The sequence below is a fragment of the Schistocerca serialis genome, chromosome 11 (genome assembly GCF_023864345.2).
Source record: "Schistocerca serialis cubense isolate TAMUIC-IGC-003099 chromosome 11, iqSchSeri2.2, whole genome shotgun sequence".
Lineage (NCBI taxonomy): Eukaryota > Metazoa > Arthropoda > Insecta > Orthoptera > Acrididae > Schistocerca > Schistocerca serialis.
Window position 1 is genome coordinate 171,041,232 of NC_064648.1, and position 22,985 is coordinate 171,064,216.

At 44.2% G+C, this 22,985-nt stretch overlaps 1 protein-coding gene across 1 annotated transcript in view; it reads right to left on the minus strand.

Annotated features, from left to right (window-relative positions):
* LOC126427370 (5'-AMP-activated protein kinase subunit gamma-1-like) overlaps window positions 1-22,985 on the minus strand; it is a 632,906-nt gene that overhangs the window by 538,329 nt on the left and 71,592 nt on the right. The gene's annotated exons all lie outside the window — the stretch shown is intronic.

Here is a 22,985-nt window from a genome sequence, read left to right on the forward strand (position 1 = left end):
GGATGGAGTAGCACGGAGAGCTGCATCAAACCAGTCTCAGGACTGAAGACGACAACAACAACATCTATATGTCCTAACACAAACTGTGTATCAGATAGTGAAGACAGAACTGGTGAAGTCTACTGGTACCTCAAGACAAGATCACACAGGGTAGCGAATGATCGAAGTCTACTCTGGAAGAGAGTAGAAGTGGAAAGCAGAAATTGGTGCAGGAGAAGCAGAAATAGTTTGGAGGACCGGAGCACAGCACGGCGCGCCGCGGCTGTGACGCAGTGCGCCACGCCCCTCTGGCGTCCACGCAGCCAGCGCCGCCCACGCACGCACGCGTCCGCCGCCGCTCACGCATACGCCGGGATGGCCGCCGGCGCGTGATTGCCTCAAGTGGCGATGCAGATTCTCGCTTCCCGTTCTCTTCCACTCTCCGCCACGCACCACGCCAGCTCGGGGCCACACTGGGCCTCGCCGGCTTGCTCGACGTGCGTGGGTGTGGCCCAATATCGGCCGTACGCACAGGGCAGAGCTGGACCATTCGCTGACGAGGACCGATGGAGCATTTCAGTAACGCGCCGCTACGGAGGACAGCTTAGCCAGCGTGAGAGGAAGCACTTCCCACAACAAACGCGCCGCAAAATTGTTGCTGTTATTTCCGTACCAGTTTCGCAGGAAAATCATATTCTGTGTGACTAAGGTGGTACGGACACTCACGGAGAAAAAGGGGAAGAGTATGTCGGAAACAAAGTTGAAGATTGAAGGAGCGAGAAGGAGACGAAGACCGAAGATTAGGTGGAAGGATAAAGCCGTCGGCACACGGACCGTGCATGCGAACGTTGAGCGCTGAGTGGGCCGAGTTTCTGACGACACAGCGTGGAACAGCACGCTTGCGCGTCTTTCCTAACGCGCAGAGCAAAATCTGGCATGTCAGATATTCTGAGCGTGCGTCTGAGCGTTGACCAATGAGATGGCACAACGCCACCTACGTCACACGCACGCCGTCTCCCTTCAGTACAGAGTTGTAAGGCGCCGTACTGGCATTCATATAAAGCCCATATGTATATACGAGGTGTGGCTAGGAAAAAACCGGACTAGTACTGGTGAAACAATAAAACGAATGCAATAAGGCTGAAAGTCGCGTGGCCTGTCACGTGACTCTCGCTCCGCCTACTGCTCGAGTTTCATCTGCCTCCTGCACTCAGTCTGCCCGTGGCGTCTGTTTTAAGTAGTTGACGTTTTGTCTGTGCGTCGGAAAATGTTGAGTGTACAGAAAGAACAGCGTGTTAACATCAAATTTTGTTTCAAACTAGGAAAATCTGCAAGTGAAACGTTTGTAATGTTACAACAAGTGTACGGCGATGATTGTTTATCGCGAACACAAGTGTCTGAGTGGTTTAAACGATTTAAAGATGGCCGCGAAGACACCAGTGATGACACTCGCACTGGCAGACCATTGTCAGCAAAAACTGATGCAAACATTGAAAAAATCGGTAAACTTGTTCGACAAGATCGCCGTTTAACAATCAGAGCAGTGTCTGAGTTAACAGGAGTTGACAAGGAAAGTGTTGGGCAGATTCTTCATGAAAGTTTCAACACGAACAAAGTGTGTTCAAAAATGGTTCCAAAGTGTCTCACAATTGAACAGAAGGAACGCCGAAGAATGATTTGTTCTGACATCCTGGAAAACATTGAAAGCGATCCCACCTTCTTACAAAATGTTATTACTTGCGATGAATTGTGGGTTTTTACTTACGATCCCGAAACTAAACGCCAATCGATGCATTGGAAAACTCCTGGTTCTCCACGACAAAAAATAGCACGAATGTCAAAATCGAAATTCAAGGCAATGATTATTGTTTTTTTTTGACATCAAAGGGATTGTGCACATTGATTGGGTACCAGAGGGACAAACAGTGAATCAGCATTACTACATTAGCGTCCTGGCTACCCTATGTGATCGAGTACGGAGAAAACGGAACGATTTGTGGAGAAAAGAGTCATGGATCCTTCATCAAGACAATGCCCCAGCTCACAGTGCGTTGTCAGTGAAGACGTTTTTGGCAAAACACAACATTCCCATCTTAGATCATCCACTCTACTCACCTGATTTGGCCGCCTGTGACTTTTTTCCTTTCCCTAAAGTCAAGTCAGCTTTGAAAGGAACTAGATTTGAGACTGTTGAAGCAGTAAAAGAAAAAGCGACGGAAGTAATGTATGGACTTACCGAAAATGATCTGCAGCATTGCTATGAACAGTGGAAAATTCGTATGGAGCGGTGTAGAGACCGAGGAGGAGAGTACATTGAAGGAGACAACATGAAATTGTAAATAATTGTAAATAAATGTTTTTTCCAGCATCAGTCCGGTTTTTTTCTAGCCGCACCTCGTACGCCGTTCCCAGCACCAGAAAATTGAAAATCGGTGCAAAACCCGTTCTTAACTGTGTGATTCGTTCCAATAAAATAATGAGAAACATCACATTCGTGGCAGAAGGATTATTGTAACTTGCGTATTATGAGAGTAGGCAATTTGAAGGCAGCGACAAACTGAAGATCCACCCAAAACGCGTAGTTCTTGGTACATTTTGTTATAATTAAGTTTCAGTTAGTAACATACATACGAATAAGGTTTTTAGCAAGCGGTAAGATACTATGATCACATACGAAATGTATGATGTTGCTTTAGCGTAATGAATAGCGTCACTGTCCTACAATGAGTTTTTTTCCCCAAACATTTGCGTTTTTATTAGGTTCTTGTACTTTATTATTAGTTTAACCTAAGTGTATGCTATAATATTTGATGTTACGTAAATATAATTTCACCTGTTTTGAAGGGTGACTGTTCGATTGGCTTAATGTGCAGGACAGCTTGCGCTACTTAGATAAAGATATTTTGCTCCCTCTTCTTTTACGCTTCGTAATTCCACATGTTGCTAAGATTCTGCTACTGGGTAGGAACAGTGATCAAGTAAGAATGACCTTGGGGGTTTTACTAGAATGTGCGAATGACGAAATAATGTTTATCTTATGTGGAGAAGTATTGCGAATTTGTATCGCATTCTAATGGAACTTTTGTAAGCCTGTGTCCTTATTGATTGGACATGGTACTTTCCTTTTCGTGGACGATGAAGGAAATGTGGGTTTTAATAGAGCTAACGTGGGAATTTTACGCGCGCCCGTTGAGTAAACAGTGCTATTTACGAACCAGAAACATCCCTCAACTGCCGCTGGAGTGCGTTGTGATCGCGTACACCACGTTGGGGCCCACGTACCGTGTGCACAAGTCGCATCGTTCCTGAGCGTTCAGCAGCACGTTGAACTCGGCACGATCAACTTTGACGTCCGACAGCACGGTCCGTGTGCCGACGGTTTAAGATGTACGGGGACCTAAGGAAGAAAGGATGGAAGAAGGAAGAGGCAATGGATAGAGTACTATGGAGGAAAAGGATCCATAACAGCAACGCAGACCCTACGTGACGTGGGACAAGGCGACGATAAAGAAGATTTTCGTGTTAGTTTCCGAGGAAACCAGCGTCATTATGGCCGCACGACGGCAACTAAGCCACCGGCCATCAAAATTGCTACACCAAGAAGAAATGCAGATGATAAACGGGTACTCATTGGACAAGTATATTATACTACAACTGACATTACATTTTCACGCAGCTTGGGTGCATAGATCCTGAGAAATCAGTACCCAGAACAACCACCTCTGGCCGTAATAACGGCCGCGACACGCCTGCGCATTGAGTCAAACAGAGCTCGGATGGCGTGTACAGGTACAGCTGCCCGTGCAGCTTCAACACGATACCACAGTTCATCGAGAGTAGTGACTGGCGTATTGTGACGAGCCAGTTGCTCGGCCACCATTAACCAAACGTTTTCAGTTGGTGAGAGATCTGGAGAACGTGCTGGCCAGGGCAGCAGTCGAACATTTTCTGTTTCCAGAAAGGCCCGTACAGGACCTGCAGCGTGCGGTCGTGCATTATCCTGCTGAAATGTAGGGTTTCGCAGGGATCGAATCAAGGGTACAGCCACGGGTCGTAACATCTGAAATGTAACGTCCACTGTTCAAAGTGCCGTCAATGCGAACAAGAGGTGACAGAGACGTGTAACCAATGGCACCCCATACCATCACGCCGGGTGATACGCCAGTATGGTGATGACGAATACACGCTTCCATTGTGCGTTCACCGCGACGTCGCCAAACACGTATGCGACCATCGTGATACTGTAAACAGAACCTGGATTCATCCGAAAACATGACGTTTTGCCATTCGTGCACCCAGGTTCGTCGTCGACTACACCATCGCAGGCGCTCCTGTCTGTGATGCAGCGTCAAGGGTAACCGCAGCCGTGGTATCCGAGCTGATAGTCCGTGCTGCTGCAAACGTCGTCCAACTGTTCGTGCAGATGGTTGTTGTCTTGCAAACGTCCCCATCTGTTGACTCAGGGATCGAGACGCGGCTGCACGATCCGTTACAGCCGTGCGGATAAGATGCCTGTCATCTCGACTGCTAGTGATAGGAGGCCATTGGGATCCAGCACGGCGTTCCGTGTTACGCTCCTGAACCCACCGATTCCATATTCTACTAACACTCATTGGATCTCGACCAACGCAAGCAGCAATGTCGCGATACGGTAAACCGCAATCGCGATAGCCTACAATCCGATCTTTATCAAAGTTGGAAATGTGATGGTACGCATTTGTCTTCGTTACACCAGGAATGACTACGACGTTTCACCAGGCAACGCCGGTCAACTGCTGTTTGTGTATGAGAAACCGGTTGGAAACTTTCCTCATGTCAGCACGTTGTAGGTGTCGCCACCGGCGCCAACCTTGTGTGAATGCTCTGAAAAGCTAATCACTCGGATATCACGGCATCTTTTCCCTGGTAAATTTCGCGTCCGTAGCACGTCATCTTCGTGGTGTAGCCATTTTAACGGCCAGTTGTGTAACAGACTTCGAACGCAGAATGGTAGTTGGAGCTAGACGCACAGGACATCCCATTTCGGAAATCGTTAGGCAATTGAAACACAGACAGACAATTCAGGAGGTACAGTGCAAGAGCTGCTCTGGAGGAAGGAAGACTGGGTTTAGCGTCCCGTCGACATCGAGGTCATTAGACAAGGAGCAAATGCTCGGGTGGTATCGAGGACGGGGAAGGAAATCTTCCGTGCCATTTTCATAGGAACCATTCCGGTATTTGCCTGGAGCGATTTAGCGATATCACGGAAAACCTAAAACAGGATGGCCAGAGGCGGGTTTGAACCGTCGTCCTCCCGAATGCGAGTCCAGTTTGTTGACCACCTCGCTCGGTAGCTGCTTTGAGATTGAGACGTCGGCACAGGAGAAGCAATCATGGCTGGTCGCATCGAAGCTGTCAGGTAAATCACTTTAAAAATTTCAGAGCTTAGGGTAATGGACTACCTCTATTATTTTGATTGCCAAAGGGTGGAAAACCTCTTATAGTCACCAAGTTAGGATTTTGGGCTGTGACGAAATCTTGACCCTGAAGTTACTGTTATCACACACCTTTCCGTTACTACACTCCCCCCTACTACGCACCCCCACACCCACACCCACCCCCACCCCCACACTCTCTCACACTCACTCACTGTGTTTCTTTCTCGGTCCACACACAGGAAGTTGGCGGCCGTCGACCTCCCGCGGTTTCGACCAGCCAGAGTCGATACTCAGCCGCCCCTTCCCCTGGGGCCCCATTGACCACAGGCGCAATCAAGACCGCGCAGCTATTCGCGGACACCTCTTTGGTATTCCGCTGGCGTCGTCCATTACGAGCGACTCCACACGCCACCTGGGGGGCTGTCGGGGCTACAGATAAGGCACGCAGCCCACACCCCAGCAAAACGCCAGACCGTAGGTCTCGCCGCAGAGATTACGTTCAGTGACGTGTGTGGCGGAACATACCTGTCAAACGGTTACGCTGTTACGCTGAAAAGTAACGCAGAGCACTGGAATACTCTCTTTCAAATTCTAAAGGTGGCAGGGGTTAAATACAGGGAGCGATAGGCTATTTACAATTTATATAGAAACCAGATGGCAGTTATAATAGTCGAGGGACATGAAAGGGAAGCAGTGGTTGGGAAGTGAGTGGGACAGGGTTGTAGCCTCTCCCCAATGCTATTAAATCTGTATTTTGAGCAAGCAGTAAAGGAAACAAAAGAAAAGTTCGGAGTAGGTATTAAAACCCATGGAGAACAAACAAAAACTTTGAGGTTTGCCGATGACATTGTAATTCTATCACAGACAGCAAAGGACTTGGAAGAGCAGTTGAACGGAATGGACAGTGTCTTGAAAGGAGCATATAATATGATCAACAAAAGCAAAACGAGGATAATGGAATGTAGTCGAATTAAGTCGGGTGATGCTGAGGGAATTAGATTAGGAAATGAGAAAGTAGTAAAGGAGTTTTCGTATCTGGGGAGGAAAATAACTGATGATGGTCGAAGTAGGGAGGATATAAAATGTAGACTGGCAATGGCAAGGTAATCGTTTGTGAAGAAGAGAAATTTCTTAACATCGAGTATAGATTTTACTGTCAGGAAGTCGTTTCTGAAATTATTTGTATGGAGTGTAGCCATGTATGGAAGTGAAACATGGACGATAACTAGTTTGGACAAGAAGAGAATAGAAGTTTTCGAAATGTGGTGCTACAGAAGAATGCTGAGGATTAGATGGGTAGATCACATAACTAATGATGAAGTATTGAATAGAATTGGGGAGAAGAGGAGTTTATGGCACAACTTGACAAGAAGAAGGGATCGGTTGGTAGCACACGTTCTGAGGTATCAAGGGATCACCAATTTAGCATTGGAGGGCAGCGTGGAGGGTAAAAATCGTAGGAGGAGACCAAGAGATGAATACACTAAGCAGATTCGGAAGGATGTAGGTTGCAGTAGGTACTAGGAGATGATGAAGCTTGCACAGGATAGGGTAGCACGGAGAGCTGCATCAAATCAGTCTCAGGACTGAAGACCACAACAATAACAATAATGTTTACTGCAGTCAATTAGCACACTCGACGATATGTTAGTTGCCTCCTTCAAAGATCAAACTGGTGTCGATTGGCCGCTGTGGAAGCTACCCTGCGGTCGTATCAAGGGCTGCCATACGGCCGACTTCACACGCTCAAATACGAGGTCTCTTGAAAGAACTCCCAAACTTTTTCCGCAACATTTTTTCTATTCTTACTTTTTACTTACTGTGAGTGGTCTCCTTCGACATACTCTCCTGCACAATCGATTCACCACTCCCAATGCCATTTTCACTTCCGGTAGCAGTCTCGTTACGCCTCTTGCTGAATCGCGCGAAAAAAAAAAAAAAAAGCAGCATCTGCGAATTTCCTTTCGTCTCGTCTATCGTCGCAAATCTTCGCCCTTTCGGCGTTTTCGCATGGGTCAGATCTGGAGAGTACGGAGTGTGAGGCAGCACAGTGATTTCGTTTTCTTGTGCAATACTGAGGCACGAACAGGCGTGAATGTGCGGTGTCAGTGCAAGGGACTAGTGAATCAAGTCATCAGAATGGGAAGAAATTACATGTGGTGTCCCACAGGCATCCATCTTAGGGCCATTGCTTTCCCTACTGTACATTAATGATCTCTCATCAGTTACACTGCCAGAAGCAGAGTTTGTTTTGTTTGCAGATGACACGAGTATTGCAATAAATAGTATGTCGAGTGTAGTTCTAGAAAGATCGGCTAATGATATTTTCATCGATATTAATAAATAGTTTAAAGCCAACTCACTGACATTAATCTTCGAGAAGACTCACTATAAGCAATTCAGAACCTGTAAGAGGTTTCTACCCAGCATATGCATGAAGTACGAAGAAGAACAGATAGAAGAGGTTGACAGTCTTTAATTCCTGGGATTACAACTTGATAATAAATTGAGTTGGGAGGAGCACACCACAGAACCGCAGATACGCCTTAACAAATCTGTATTTGCAATTCGAGTGTTAGCAGACATAGGCGAGGTAAAAATGAAAAATCTTGCATACTTTGCCCACTTTCACTCCATAATGTCATATGGTATAATATTTTTGGGTAACTCTTCAAGTAAAACAAAAGTTTTCAGAGTCCAAAAGCGTGTAATACGTATTATTTGTGGAGTAAATTCACGGACGTCCTGTAGAAGCCTCTTCAAAGAACTGGGTATACAAACTACTGCCTCTCAGTATATTTACTCATTAATGAAATTTGTCCTAAAGAACACACATCTTTTTCCAACAAACAGCTCAGTTCATACATACAATACCAGGAACAAAAATTGATCTGCACAAGGACTTAAAAGCACTTACTTTAGTTCAAAAAGGGGTCCACTACTCAGGAACGCTCATCTTCAATAATTTGCCAGCAAACATACAAAATTTAGTTACAAATAAAGATTAGTTTAAAAGCAGCCTGAAAGACTTACTAGTGGCCAACTCCTCCTACTCCATTGACGAATTTTTTAATAGAAACAAATGATGTATTGAATATACTCATACTTTTAGTATTGTTATTTCAGCTAAAGAAAAAAGTTCACATGTTCCACATCCACGAGGATCTCCTCAGCACGGATCTATGGAACGAAAAACTAGTCTTATCTAATCGTGATGGAAAACCCACGAATTGTCTTGTCCCGTTTCAGGCCATTTCCTTCTCACATTTTCTAGCATGCGTCACAACACGTCTCAATAGTACCATCGATTAACTGTTTGTCCCTGTGCCATGAATTCTTGATGAACTAATCCTTCAGAGTAAAAACAAAAACTATGAGCACGGTTTTGACATTTGACGAGCGTTTTTTCGTCTCGCAGAGCCTTTCCCGACCCACTGTGAAGACCGAACCTCGCTCTCAACATCATAACCGTAGACCCACGTCTCATCACCAGTAATGGTTCTCTTCAGGAACTTCCCGTTCCCATTTCCGCGATCCAAAAGCTCTTCACAGATTTGCGAGGCGCACGTCTTTCTGGTTGTGACTCATGAGCCGTGGGACGAACATGGCAGCAACAAGACGCATTCCGAGATGCTGTGTCAAGACTTCGTGACGTGATCCAACTGAAATGTTCCATTCTTCTGCAATGTCTCCGACAGTCGATCTTCGACTGGCACGCAAACATTTCGTCGAAGTTCCTGACACGAGCGGCGTCGGTAGACACCGAAGGGCGTGCTGGACGAAGGTCGTCTTTGACTTCCGTCCGTCCATTTTTAAATCGTGTGAATCATTCCGTAACACCGAGTACGGCTTAAGCACTCATGACCGTAGGCTTCCTGCATCATACGATGTGTGTCTGTAAAGGTTTTCTCGAGTTTCACGCAAAATTTAATGCAGGCGCGGTGTTCCTCTAACTGTGCCATCTCGAAATTCGCAACTTTACGACACCAAGTTCTACGCAGTACAGCACAGAACAATAAATGACATACATAAAACAGCGGAACTTCCCGTAGTTACAAATTAACCACAGGCGTCTGCAGGGACGTCAACGGCATTTCGCCCCAACACACAGCTGTCGCGAAATTACGAATGTTGAGGAATTTTTTTGGAAAGACCTCGTAGACACAACTGCGGCCTCTCCGGCTTTTGTTCGGGTTTATATCTAAAGTAGACATCGGACAACTAACGCTCGCTCCAAGCCGATCGAGAACGTGTAAGAAGGAAAGAGAAATACTGTAAGGATGTATTGCTTCCCTAAACTCATGGTGTCGTTTTAATCGGTCACAGAAAGGCAATGAAACGAGAGAGAAACGGGGAAACAAGAGAGAAACGGGGAAACAAGAGAGAAACGGGGAAACAAGAGAGAAACGGGGAAACAAGAGAGAAACGGGGAAACAAGAGGGAAACGGGGAAACAAGAGGGAAACGGGGAAACAAGAGGGAAACGGGGAAACAAGAGGGAAACGGGGAAACAAGAGGGAAACGGGGAAACAAGAGGGAAACGGGGAAACAAGAGGGAAACGGGGAAACAAGAGGGAAACGGGGAAACAAGAGGGAAACGGGGAAACAAGAGGGAAACGGGGAAACAAGAGGGAAACGGGGAAACAAGAGAGAAACGGGGAAACAAGAGAGAAACGGGAAATGAGACAGAAACATGAAACAAGACGAATATTAAATAGAAGCTCTCGCATTGAGCATATCTATTCAGCTCATTTCGATGTGGTTTCCACTGCTTGTCCTAGACACATCGAAACGATATTCTAGTTTTTCCACAGACGTGTAGGGGTATCTGGTCAACATAGACTTTTTTTTTCCTCAAAGAAAATTGCGTACTGGTTGTATGAATGATTGTTATTAAACCTGCGACCGGTTACTATGTTATAAATATCGTATATTGCCTGAGGATGCACCGATAAGTGGTGCGAAACCGGTCGCAGATTTAATAAAAACCATTCATACAGCCAGTGCGGAATTTTCTTTGAAAACAAAAAAGGTCTCAAGTTTGGTTGTGGTTGCCCGCCCTACGAAGCAACACGTTACAGAGAAGACAGCCTGTGATTCTCTGTTTTAAGTGATTAATATCGTTCATACGTTCACAGTATGCCCGTTGCTTCACGTAAGCCCGTCTTTACGGTGTTAGGTCCGGAGAGGCTGTGGCCGTGTCTTAAACCCGTCGCTTCCTGTCCACCGCGGGGGAAATTTTGTATGCAGGAAGTCGGCAACAGTGCTGGGTTAGTGTGTCTTCTTGGAAGACACATGTCAGAAGGTCGTTTCAAAATGATGGAGCACAGCAATCAGTCGTCCTTTTGTTTCAGGCTTCACCAAAGCGAATGTATGTGTCGGGTAGTGGCTAGGAATTATCAGTGCACTGTTTCATAGTTTCAATAGATGTGCTAGTACGTCATTCGTCTGTTGTTGCGGCTTCTGTCACAGTTCGCTGCAGACATTTTGAAGACTGCGTACAGCGACGCCGCCTAGCGGAACTTCAGGGAACTACAGGAGATGAAGAGTGAATATTCCACGAGGCACCAAAAAGAGTTGTTGCATTATTCCAACCGAAATTTGCCGAGAAAAAAAAGTTACATTGCAAAGCTCACTCATTTTTCACTGTCGATAGCAAAGATAATATTCGATCTAACCACGACAGCACTTACATTTCATTGACGAATTAAAAATAAATAAATAAATAAATAAAAAATAAAAATAAAAGGAGAGCGAGTAAATAAATTCAAATATCTTCGAGGAACTATACAACATAATGGACTAGAAAAATCTGCAATAGATGGAAGAATTAACAAAATGGAAAGAGCATATGGTTTAACCAAAAATATTTACAACAAGAAAGGTGTATCTAGAAAAGAAGACCTAAACACTACACCCCAGTAGTACGACCAGAATGTTTATATCGATCTACAAGATCGACAGACTAGAGGTACTGGAAAGAAGGATTATTAGAAAAATAATGGGTGCAATAACAACTGCAGATGGTTGGAAAATAAGAAATAATGAGATCTACAAAAATATAGAGAAAATAATAGCCAAAGCCAAAAGAAGATTAAACTTTTTCGTATACCGCTACCGAATGGATGGAACTAGACTAACAAATGAAATACTCCTATATTTCTGGAAGAAGAAATCGGTAATAGCGTGGATTACAGAAGTAAGGAGGGATCTAGAAAGAAACAACATCAAAGAATGAGCAATAGCAGAATGAAACCGTATTAAAAATACAATACTAAATTTGGAAGGCTTTCAAAGCAGAAGAAATAAAAAATCGGGAACAACATGGACAGAGGAAAGGAAGAGACTTCATGGGGAGAAAATGAGGGCCAATACTGGAAAAACAGGAAACAAAAACAAAGGAACGAGAGGAAATAAAGCTGTTAACGTGATCCTGGTTGCTAAATACGATTGTAAAAAGAGGTAGCCCAAAGAAAAACTTTATTTTTATATGCATTTGCACGAGTAGGACGGAAAGTAATGTCTGTCTTAGTGTTTCACTCACGTTAAAAACTTATCATGTATACATATACAGTGTCTCGTTCCTTATAATTTCGATGATAAAAAGAAATCGTTCAAATTGTCTGTGGAACATGTAACTAACTCAATCATTCACTGTAGCACGTCTTCAAGAGCAGAATACGACGGAGACTGCCATCTTGTAAGATAACGGTGGCAGTCTGCTACATCAAGACTCCGCAAAACTCACCAGAAGGTGCGTGTCAGAGGGTACTTCTGATGCCCGTTCCCTGGTCGACTCTAGATTGACACGTGGGAAGAATGATTGTCGGCAAGCATCTGCATTGAGAGTAATTTGTCAAATTTTCTGGTCGTCGTCATTTCGCTAGACGCATTTTGGCGGAACTAATGTGTTGTCCGATTCTTTCCCGAAAGTGCTCTCTCGAAATGTCAATACTTAATCTCTACGTGATGCCCAGCCGCTCTCTTGTAACGTCTGCCAGTGAAGTTTGTTTACCATCTCCGTACAGCTCTCGCACCAACTGAACGATCGCGCGGCGAGAGGCGGCGTTCTTCGTTGGATCTTCTCTGTTCTTCTGTCAGAGCTATCTGGCAGGGATCCCAGATATATGGCCAGTAGTCAAAAATCGAACAACCGCCTTGTAAGCAACTACCTTCCTGTCTACCAATGTGTTTGGCATCATCTTTTCGAACTACATTAAAACGCGCCAAAGCGGAACATGTACAGTTCGAAAATCTGTCCGAATCGGAGAACTGCATCAGTCCCAACGCACTCGGCACACTTTTACACGCTAGATTTATACGAACCAGAACGTGCGAAACGGAATACAAGTTTTAAGACTTAATAAATAATTCACATGGTCTTCCACTTAAGGTCGCTCTGGATATTTTACGGCAGATAATGTTTATAGCGGTTTGTTATCAATAGTGTAGCTATACAGTAGTGCATTTCTTTTGCGGTGGATTAGCAGTATGTGTCGTTTATTCACGTTCAGGATCAAGTGCTACGTTCATCATCAATTCTCTGCAGGGCGTTATTCAAAAAGTCTCCGCGCAGTGCCGTAGGATTTTCCGCCTGCCTGGGTCACTTCCCTTGATTGAAGTGGACTCTGCCGACATTCCACTGTTTCTTTTATCTCAGCCAGCGTCAGTAGTATCTTTGGTGTGTGTCGTTACGTGTCGACGTAAACGTTCAAGTTTAGTTCCACTGTTCGTTTGTTTCGTTTTTGTCGCTGTTAAAATGCTAAGCATTGAAGAACGTGTGTTTTTAGTCGAACAAGCGTTCAAAGCTTGCGGTAAATACGCAGTTCCAGTCCGTCAGACATTTAATTCAGTTTTCCCGGAGACAGCACGCCCACATCGCGATACTGTGCGAGATTTGAATAACAATTTTCGAAGAACGGGTTCAGCGACAGATGCACGGACAAGTGGTCGTACTAGCGTTTTGTCTGGGCACAAACTGCTCGATATTTCCGATAAAATGTCCACGAGTCCGAACAAGTCAGTAAGAACACTCGCGCAGGAAATCGATGTTAGTGTCGGAACGGCCCACACAGCTGTAACAAAATTAATTAGAACTTTTCCCATACAAAGTGACAGTCGCGCAAGGACTGAAGAAATACTGATCATGGCAAGAGACTGCATTATTGTCAATGGTTCAAAAGTTTCCTTCAACAAAATGGAAGGGATATTCTTAATGAAAAGTTTTTCACTGACGAGGTGTGGTTTCATTTATCCGGGTACACGAACTCGCAAAATTCTCGTATGTGCAGTACTACAAATCCGTTGTGTATTGATGACGAACTACTTCATTCTGTGAAAATAGGAGTTTGGATTGCAATTTCTAAGACGTCGCATTGTGGGTCCCATATTTTTCAACGAAACAATAGACGCACAACGATACTGCAGTGATATTCTGTACCCACTCGTAGGAGAACTCGTGTTGAGTGAAATACTCAACGGTTATTTTCAACAAGATGGCGCAACCGCGCACACAGCTCGCGTTTCAATGTCGCTGCTCGCTGATGTTTTTGCCGGTCGCATAACTTCACAGGGACTTTGGCCTCCACGATCACCTCACCTAACACCACGTAACCTTTTTCTTCTGGAGTGCAGCGAAAGCAACTGTCTATAAAAACCGTCCAAAATCCATCGATGAATTCGATACTGCAATTATCCACTTTAACTGCTTCCGTTACAGAATAAGTGTTACAGCTTGTGTTTGGAAGCATGATTAGACGAACTGAATTGTGTATTCAACATCAGCGGGCACACTTTCAACATTTAATGTGCACATTTGTAAGTGAAAATGAATATTTAATAAATTAATAACTTGTATTTCACCGAGTATCATCATCATCATCATGATCATCATCACGCGATCAGGGCCAGAGGACCGCGCGCCTCCACAGTTAGAGCTCTCCATCCGCCTCTGTCTCCTGCTATCTGTCTCCAGTTTTCCGTGACTCCCAGCTGCAACAGCTCTTCTCTCACTCCATCGATCCACCTCTTTCTACGTCTTCCCACTGGTCTGCTGCCTGACGCGATCCAGTCCACTGTGATTTTGGGCCATCTAGTTGCCTCCATTCTAACAACATGTCCAGCCCGTTGCAGTCTTTTGCTTCTCATCACTCCCAAGATGTTAGGCTCCTTGTACAGCTCTTCTAATTCAGTTTTATGGCGTCTTCTCCATTCTCCAGTAGTCTGATCTCTGACTGGTCCAAATATTTTCCTGAGGACTTTCCTTTCAAATGTTAGCAGTCGCTTAAGGTCTTGTTTTCGAGTGCTCCAGGTTTGAGAACCGTAAAGTACTACTGGCATTGTTAATGTCTTATACAACCGTAGCTTTAGTTGTTGCGAGACACTTCTACATTTTAATATAGGGTCTAGAGAGTGGTAGCATCTGTTTCCCGCCTACAGTCGTGCTTTTATCTCTGCTTCAGTTGATGTTACTTCTGTAAAAAATGATCCGAGGTAATTGAACTCTTTCACATGTTTACACCTGGTGTTCTTCACAATTAAATCTTGAGAGTTCTGGATCTTTCTTCCTATGGTCATGTACTCTCTTTTCAGAGCTAATTTGTAGACCGATCCTAGCTGCCGATAACTCCAAGGTCTGGATACTTCTCTTCAGATCTTCTTGTGTGCATGCCAATAGTGCAATGGCGTCTGTATAGGCCAGATATGTAATGTGTTCATTACCAATTTGAATGCCCTCGATGTTTTCTTTGTTGAAATCCCGCATTACCTTCTCGAGTGCCAGGTTGAAGAGGATAGGTGATAGCCCATCTCCTTGGCGTAATCCTGTTATAACTTGGAAGCTTTCTGTCATTTGATTGCCTACCTCAACCTTAAGTTTTGTGTCATTTACGCATACCTCTACCAGTTTGACCAACTTCTTTGGTATACCAAACTCTGTCATAGTTCTAATCGGGCTAGGTCTATGTATACTGTCGTAAGCCTTCTTGAAGTCTACAAACAGGAGATGTGTCTCTCGTCCGTATTCGTACATCTTTTCACAGACCTGTTTTAGGACAAAAATCTGGTCCGTGGTTGGTCGCCCTGCCTGGAAACCTCCTTGGTATTCTCCAATTATGTCTGTTGCTATAGGTCTAATAGGCAGTTGGAGAAGATCTTATAACAGGTGTTGAGTAGCGCTATGCCCCTGTAGTTGTCACATACGGATTTGTCTTTCTTTTTATATATGGGGCATATCACAGCTACCTTCCATTCCTCTGGTATTTCATGTTTCACCCAAATTTCGGTATACTCACTGTGGCATACGGCACGCGCGGCTAACGATCATACGGCACTGCGGGGACGCTTTTTGAACGACCCCTACATAGTGTAAACAGTAAGGAGCTATCACGCTTCCGTGGAGTACTCCTTTACCTCTGCCGGTTTCGTTCCGTTAAGCACGGCGTGTTGAGTTCTACCTGCAAGGTTGTGTTAACCCCAGAGGAAACGCGCGCGAGCATTTTGAACAGCGAGTCAAACGGTGCGATTAACATGGCCGCAATTCGGAATCTCTAGAGCGGGGTGTTCAACCTTTCCGCTTACCTAGGCCACGCTGTGAGACTAAGATTATTTTTGGGCCGTACATAATATACTTAATGCTAACAACAACTACTGAGGGGAAAAAAAGTTGGGTAATGGGACATACAGTTAACACAAAAGTAATTATAAATCATACAATTAATGTGATATTTGACCTTAATTTTGGTTCGATCGAAATGGGTTTGTTGAGATTTTGGTTCTCATTTTACTTCTTGTTCCCCTTGTTCTTGAAAATAACTTTTGAGAAACCTACAAGCGCACGTGCCTAGAAAGAAACATTGTTTTTTGTTATACTGTTCAAGACTGTCCTGCAAGGGCTTTTCGTGTATAGGCAGTTATGATTCACAAAACCCCAAGAAGCATACACGATACAATTCTTCCTTTTAGTTATATGTCAAGACTGCAATGCTATACATTCCAACTGAAAAATCTTCTGGCAACGGATCTATACTGTTTGTGAACGGTATCACGCAAATCAAAAAATTGTCATTATTTCTTTTGGAGCTCCTGAAATCGATTTACAAATTCTTGTATAAATTTGTGAAGTATGGCTGCGTGTTTCATACGGTGTCTGGCCAACATCTTCGACTGCAAACAAAAAAAAAAGTCCTGCATTTATTTGTGTAATTTCAGTTTCATTTGGTTTATGAACATTCTACTGGTAAGTAATTTTCTACGTTCGAGACCACCGACCACTCAAATCTATCAAGTTGGAATCGTTCTGCCACAGGTGTCACGCTTTGGTATCACCCAGAATTTGATTTCATTATTCCCGCTATAAAATCTTTTTAACATTTGGCCTACACGGAACCAAGTCACTTCTGAAAATACACGGTAACAGCATACTGAGCACCAGAACTTGTCAGGAAATATGGGAACTGACGACCATTCAGTACCATAGGAGGCTAGTCCATGGAACTGAATTGAATTACAGCTCATCTCTCCAAACCGGTCACCTAATACGGTAGAAACAGCACACCGAAGTAAAAGATTTCGCGAAAGCGCATTTTAGAGCCGTTAATATTCAAATGCGGTTCTTACTTGTAACAGTAGATATGATATAAAATTAAACCTTTATAAGAGATTTACGTCACTGTCAGCCAGCTATCATCGCGGTGGTAACTGCAATCCACATGAAGACTTGTAACTTCTACCGAGTTGTAGTGATCACAAGTACGGTGAAGAGGTTCTTTGCTACAGCTTTACGGAAGTAACACTGAATTTCCTTGTACTTCCATGAATTAAATTTCATTATACGCCTCTAAATCTCTAGTGTCGGAGTTGCAACTGAAATAGCCGGATTGCTCAGTTATATGAGGAGCAAGATGTATGAAACAGGCGAAATACCCTCAGACTTCCAGAAGAATATAATAATACCAATCCCGAAGAAAGCGGGTGTTGACAGATGTGAATATTACCGAACTATCAGTCACGGCTGCAAAATACTAACGCGAATTCTTTACAGACGAATGGAAAAACTGGTAGAAACCGATCTCGGGAAAGATCAGTTTGGATTCCGTAGAAATACTGGAACACGTGAGGCAATACTGACCTTACGACTTATCTTAGAAGAAAGATTAAGGAAAGGCAAACCTACGTTTCTAGCATTTGTAGACTTAGAGAAAGCTTTTGACAATGTTGACTCTCTTTCAAATTCTAAAGGTGGCAGGGGTAAAATACAGGGAGCAAAAGGCTATTGAGAATTTGTACAGAAACCAGATGGCAGTTTTAAGAGTCGAGGGACATAAAAGTGAACCAGTTGTTGGGAAGGGAGTAAGACAGGGTTGTAGCCTATCCCCGATGTTATTCAATCTTTATATTGAGCAAGCAGTAAAGGAAAGAAAAGAAATATTCGGAGTAGGTATTAAAATCCATGGAGAAGAAATAAAAACTTTGAGGTTCGCCGATGACATTGTAATTCTGTCAGAGACAGCAAAGGACTTGGAAGAGCAGTTGAATGGAATGGATAGCGTCTTGAAAGGAGGATATAAGATGAACATCAACAAAAGCAAAACGAGGATAATGGAATGTAGTCGAATTAAGTCGGGTGATGCTGAGGGAATTAGATTAGGAAATGAGACACTTAAAGTAGTAAAGGAGTTTTGCTATTTGGGGAGCAAAATAACTGATGATGGTCGAAGTAGAGAGGATATAAAATGTAGACTGGCAATGGCAAGGAAAGCGTTTCTGAAGAAGAGAAATTTGTTAACATCGAGTATAGATTTAAGTGTCAGGAAGCCATTTCTGAAAGTATTTGCATGGAGTGTAGCCATGTATGGAAGTGAAACATGGACGATAAGTAGTTTGGACAAGAACAGAATAGAAGCTTTCGAAATGTGGTGCTACAGAAGAATGCTGAAGATTAGATGGGTAGATCATATAACTAATGAGGAAGTATTGAATAGGATTGGGGAGAAGAAAAGTTTGTGGCACAACTTGACCAGAAGAAGGGATCGGTTCGTAGGCTTGTTCTGAGGCATCAAGGGACAACAAATTTAGTATTGGAGGGCAGCGTGGAGGGTAAAAATCGTAGAGGGAGACCAAGAGATCAATACACTACGCAGATTCAGAAGGATGTAGGCTGCAGTAGGTACTGGGAGATGATGAATCTTGCACAGGATAGAGTAGCATGGAGAGCTGCATCAAATCAGTCTCAGGACTGAAGACCACAACAACAACAACAAGAACAACAACAACAACAACAACAACAACAACATGAGGACGATGGGACACTGGGTGTTCACGCATAGCACGGGTGGCAAAGTCAAGAATGGGAGGGACCAGAGAACAGCCTCTAGTGTCAGGAGTTTATAATTGAAAATATTCAATTTGATTTTATCTATACTGGATCAGAGGTCGTGGTTGTGAATGTCAATGTTAAAAAATGTATCGGCTCAACCACCTGTTTATAGTGTAAAACACTAAGATTGACGCGTTTCGGAAGTGAAGCATCCATCTTCAGAATAATGAAAAGTAAAAGAACCTGTTAAAACTCACTAAAATGGAACATGCACCGGGCACAATAAAACTGATGATAAAATTAAAACATCGTGGCTACTTCCCTTGTTGCAGCCACGATGTTTTAATTTTATTATCAGTTTTATTGTGCCCGGTGCATGTTGCATTTTAGTGAGTTTTAACAGGTTCTTTTACTTTTCATTATTCTGAAGATGGATGCTTGACTTCCGAAACGCGTCAATCTTAGTGTTTTACACTATAAACAAGTGGTTGAGCCGATATATTTTTTAACATTGATATTCAATTTATCCTAACTTCAAATAAACGGAATATTATGGATTTTTTTCTTTTTTTTTAACGATCGTGTGATGGGTGCTCACTTCCCGGGCCGCAATATTGCTTCATTAGGGCCGAATGCTCTACAGGATCTAATGATCCATGAATGTTTTCTGCTGTATATGGCATACGTGCAGAATGATGTTTTGGTTTGTGTCATCAGCGCCTTTTACACAGTGCAACTCTCCCACACACAGTCCAACTCTCCCTCCCATAGAGTCCAACTCTCCCACACACAGTCCAGTCTAGCAACTGTCGATAATGATGATGATGATGATGATGAAAGGATGAGGACAACACAAACAGCCAGACCCCAGGCAGAGAAAATCCGCAACCTAGCCAGGAATCGAACCCGGGAGCCTGTGATCCTGAGGCAGCGACGCTAGCCACTAGACCATGAGCTACAGACCACCTAGACTAGAGGTAGTGGGTTTGTCTAGTGTGGTTCACTGCTCCACCAGTATTCACGCAGTACTTTTGTCTGCCAGTTAGCGACACGGCAGACAGCTAATTTATTTCTAGTCTGCGCTGTTCTGGTGGTGCTCGGGTGGGTCAGAGGGAACCTGCGTGATGTACTAACTGCGCCGGCCATCCTCTGCTCTGGGCACTGTGGCCGAAGCGGTGGAGGCGCTATCTGGCCAGCTGCGGATGCCCTTCCGCGAGGAGACAGCGGAGTCGTGCGCGCAGCTGCGCCCACAGAGTGTTTCACACACACAGTAGCGAGTCCTCAGCTGCGGCGCGTTGTTTATCTGTGGCAGGTGTGTGTGTGTGTGTGTGTGTGTGTGTGTGTGTGTGTGTGTGTTCCTAACGAATACAGCGACCACGCAGATCTTACACACACACACACACACACACACACACACACACACACACACACACACACAGGTCACACTATTTGGAGAAATTACTCACCAGCCCAAAAATGCCCTTATGGGAGCAGAGGAAGACAGAATATGTTCCCATTTACTTAAAAGGCTCTGACCGAAAAGTCGAGTACCGGCTGCGTCATTGTACCTTGTAAGTAGGCTGTTTAGGTTTTTTTTATCGGTAACGCCACCTCTGTATAAAAATCACTGGCTGTGCTGTGTGCAGTCTGTGGCTAGTTTGCATTGTTGTCTGCCATTGTAGGGTTGGGCAGCTGGATGTTAACAGCGCGTAGCGTTGTGCAGTTGGAGGTGAGCCGCCAGCAGTGGTGGATGTGGGGGGAGAGATGGCGGAGTTTGGAAATTTCTAACACTGGATGTCATGATCTGTTATGTATATTATGATTTTTCAACAATATTAAGGTAAATACATTGTGTGTTCTCTGTCAAAATCTTTCAATTGCTAACTATGCCTATCAGTAGTTAGTGCCTTCAGTAGTTTGAATCTTTTATTTAGCTGGCAGTAGTGGCGCTCGCTGTATTGCAGTAGTTCCAGTAACGAAGATTTTTGTGAGGTAAGTGATTTGTGAAAGGCGTAGGTTATTGTTAGTAAGGGCCATTCTTTTGTAGGGATTTCTGAAAGTCAGATTGCGTTGCGCTAAAAAAAAAAAAAAAAATTGTGTGTCAGTTTAAGCACAGTCATGTATAATTGTTGAAAGGGGACGTTTCAACCTTTCTGAGAACCCTTGCAAATTGTCCCGAACATTTTTGGCTAACATATTCGCGCATCCTTGTAACACTAAACCCACCTGTCACTCCCAGACTCTCCCCTAACTCGCTCACACTCTCTGGTTCGTCGTTCTAAGCCGCTCATACCCATCCACACTCATTTGTCCTTCCACACACATTCATTCAGCCCAACTGATTGTCGTAATCTCTTTCTCTGTCGGGCACTGTCTCCTGCCTCAAAGGCACAGGCCCCTTCGTTCTGTACTACTACTACTACTACTACTACTACTACTGTCTCCTCTTACTGTCTAGCTCTCTCTCTCTCTCTCTCTCTCTCTCTCTCTCTCTCTCTCTCTCTACTACAAGAGTGGTTCACTACGTAATGCCCCACATTTTTTAAAAAGCCATGAATGTATATATATAATTTCCTTAGCACCGGAAAGGCGCAGGACCAGATGAGGTACCCATAACATTCTACAAACATTATCCGAAAGGACTTACTCCCCTTGTAGCAGTAATTTCTCGTAGATCGCTTGAACAATGACGGGTACCTGGCGACTGGAAGCAAGTGCAGATAATTCCTTCTCTTACAAAGGACTGTACGACAGATGCACACAATTACAGACCTATATCGTTGATGGCAACCTGCTGTAGAATTATGGCCCATATTTTATGCTCAAGAATCAGAGCGTTCTTGGAGCAGGAAAATCTGTCTAAAAATCAAGATGGATTCCGAAAACGGAGACCCTGCGAAAGTCAGCTCCGCTCTGTTCCCCCACGAGATCGACAGCTCGGTGGCCAGCGGAGCTCAGGTCGCGGAGTATGGGGGGCACACTTGCGATTCGATTCGAGACTTTCTTGCACACAAATGTCAAAAGTTCTCCTTAGTTTTTTTTGTGTCAATTGCCGTGGCGTAGTGTATCATGAATTTTTGTATCAGGGTGGTACGGTCAATAAGGAGTATTACCTTCACGTTACGCGCCGTTTGCGAGAAGCAATACGCAAAAAACGTCCGGAATTGTGGAAAAACAATTCGTGGCGTTTGCATCACGACAGTGCAGCCGCTCATTCATCGTTGCTTGTGAGAGATCTTTTGGCCAAGAAGGACAATCATGCCTTACGCACCATATTCTCCGGATTTGCCCCCTGCCACTTTTTCCTGTTCCCAAAACTGAAGAGACATACGAAAGGACGAAAATTTCCAACGATTGAGGAAATAAAAACTGCATCACTGGAAGTACTCAAGGTTGTACCAGAAAGTGCTTATGAGAAGCGCTTCGAGGACTGGAAGAAGTATTGGCACAAGTGTACTGCGTCTGAGAGGGGTTACTGTGAAGGTGGCAACATGAATATTGATGAATGAACACTTTTCACAAAAATATGAACTCACCTCACTTTTTGAACACTCGTCGTATTGTGTCGCCTCGCACACACGTGCTACCTCCGCAAACAACGGCCTCGCAGCGGACGGGAAATTTACTCCAGGCAACAAAATCCCCGCCAGTCGGTTGCGTTAACGGTTCACCACACCGTAGGAAAACAGCTTCGAACGTTTTCCACAGATTCATTACTGCTCGTATTCCATTTGTCAACAGGTTCTTTTTTCCAAGGGCACAGTATGTGTACCTCGAGCTGTCAGTTTCAATTGGCCCTTTGGTCAGCGCTTGATTAATTCATCAGCAATCGATCCTGCTTTTTGCGTCCGGCAAAATACAACGAAACACAATGTTTACCAAATGTATTCGTTCCTCCTTAGTAATTCCTCGAAATATCGTACTCAAATCATGAAACGCTTGGCCACTATTAGCCCAATTTTTTATCCCTGAATTTCACTCAAATATCTTTCTGGTCATCTGCTTCCTTCCTGAAGTCGATGGTTCTAGAACGTAGGACTTCCGACTTGCGTGTCTTAATTGGCACTGTTCAGACTTTCCTCTGCCTGTCTGCGATTCATTCACACGCCTTTCTATTAGGTTGCTGTTTTAAGTTCGCAGCGTTTTAGTTTTACATGTTGGTATTCCTGTTGCCACGGGTTTATTTATCGACTGTCATCTGGAGATAATCAGTGAAGCTGTGGGCGCTAGAAAATGGAGTGCTGAGAGGAGGAATCGGAACATGTCCGACGTATG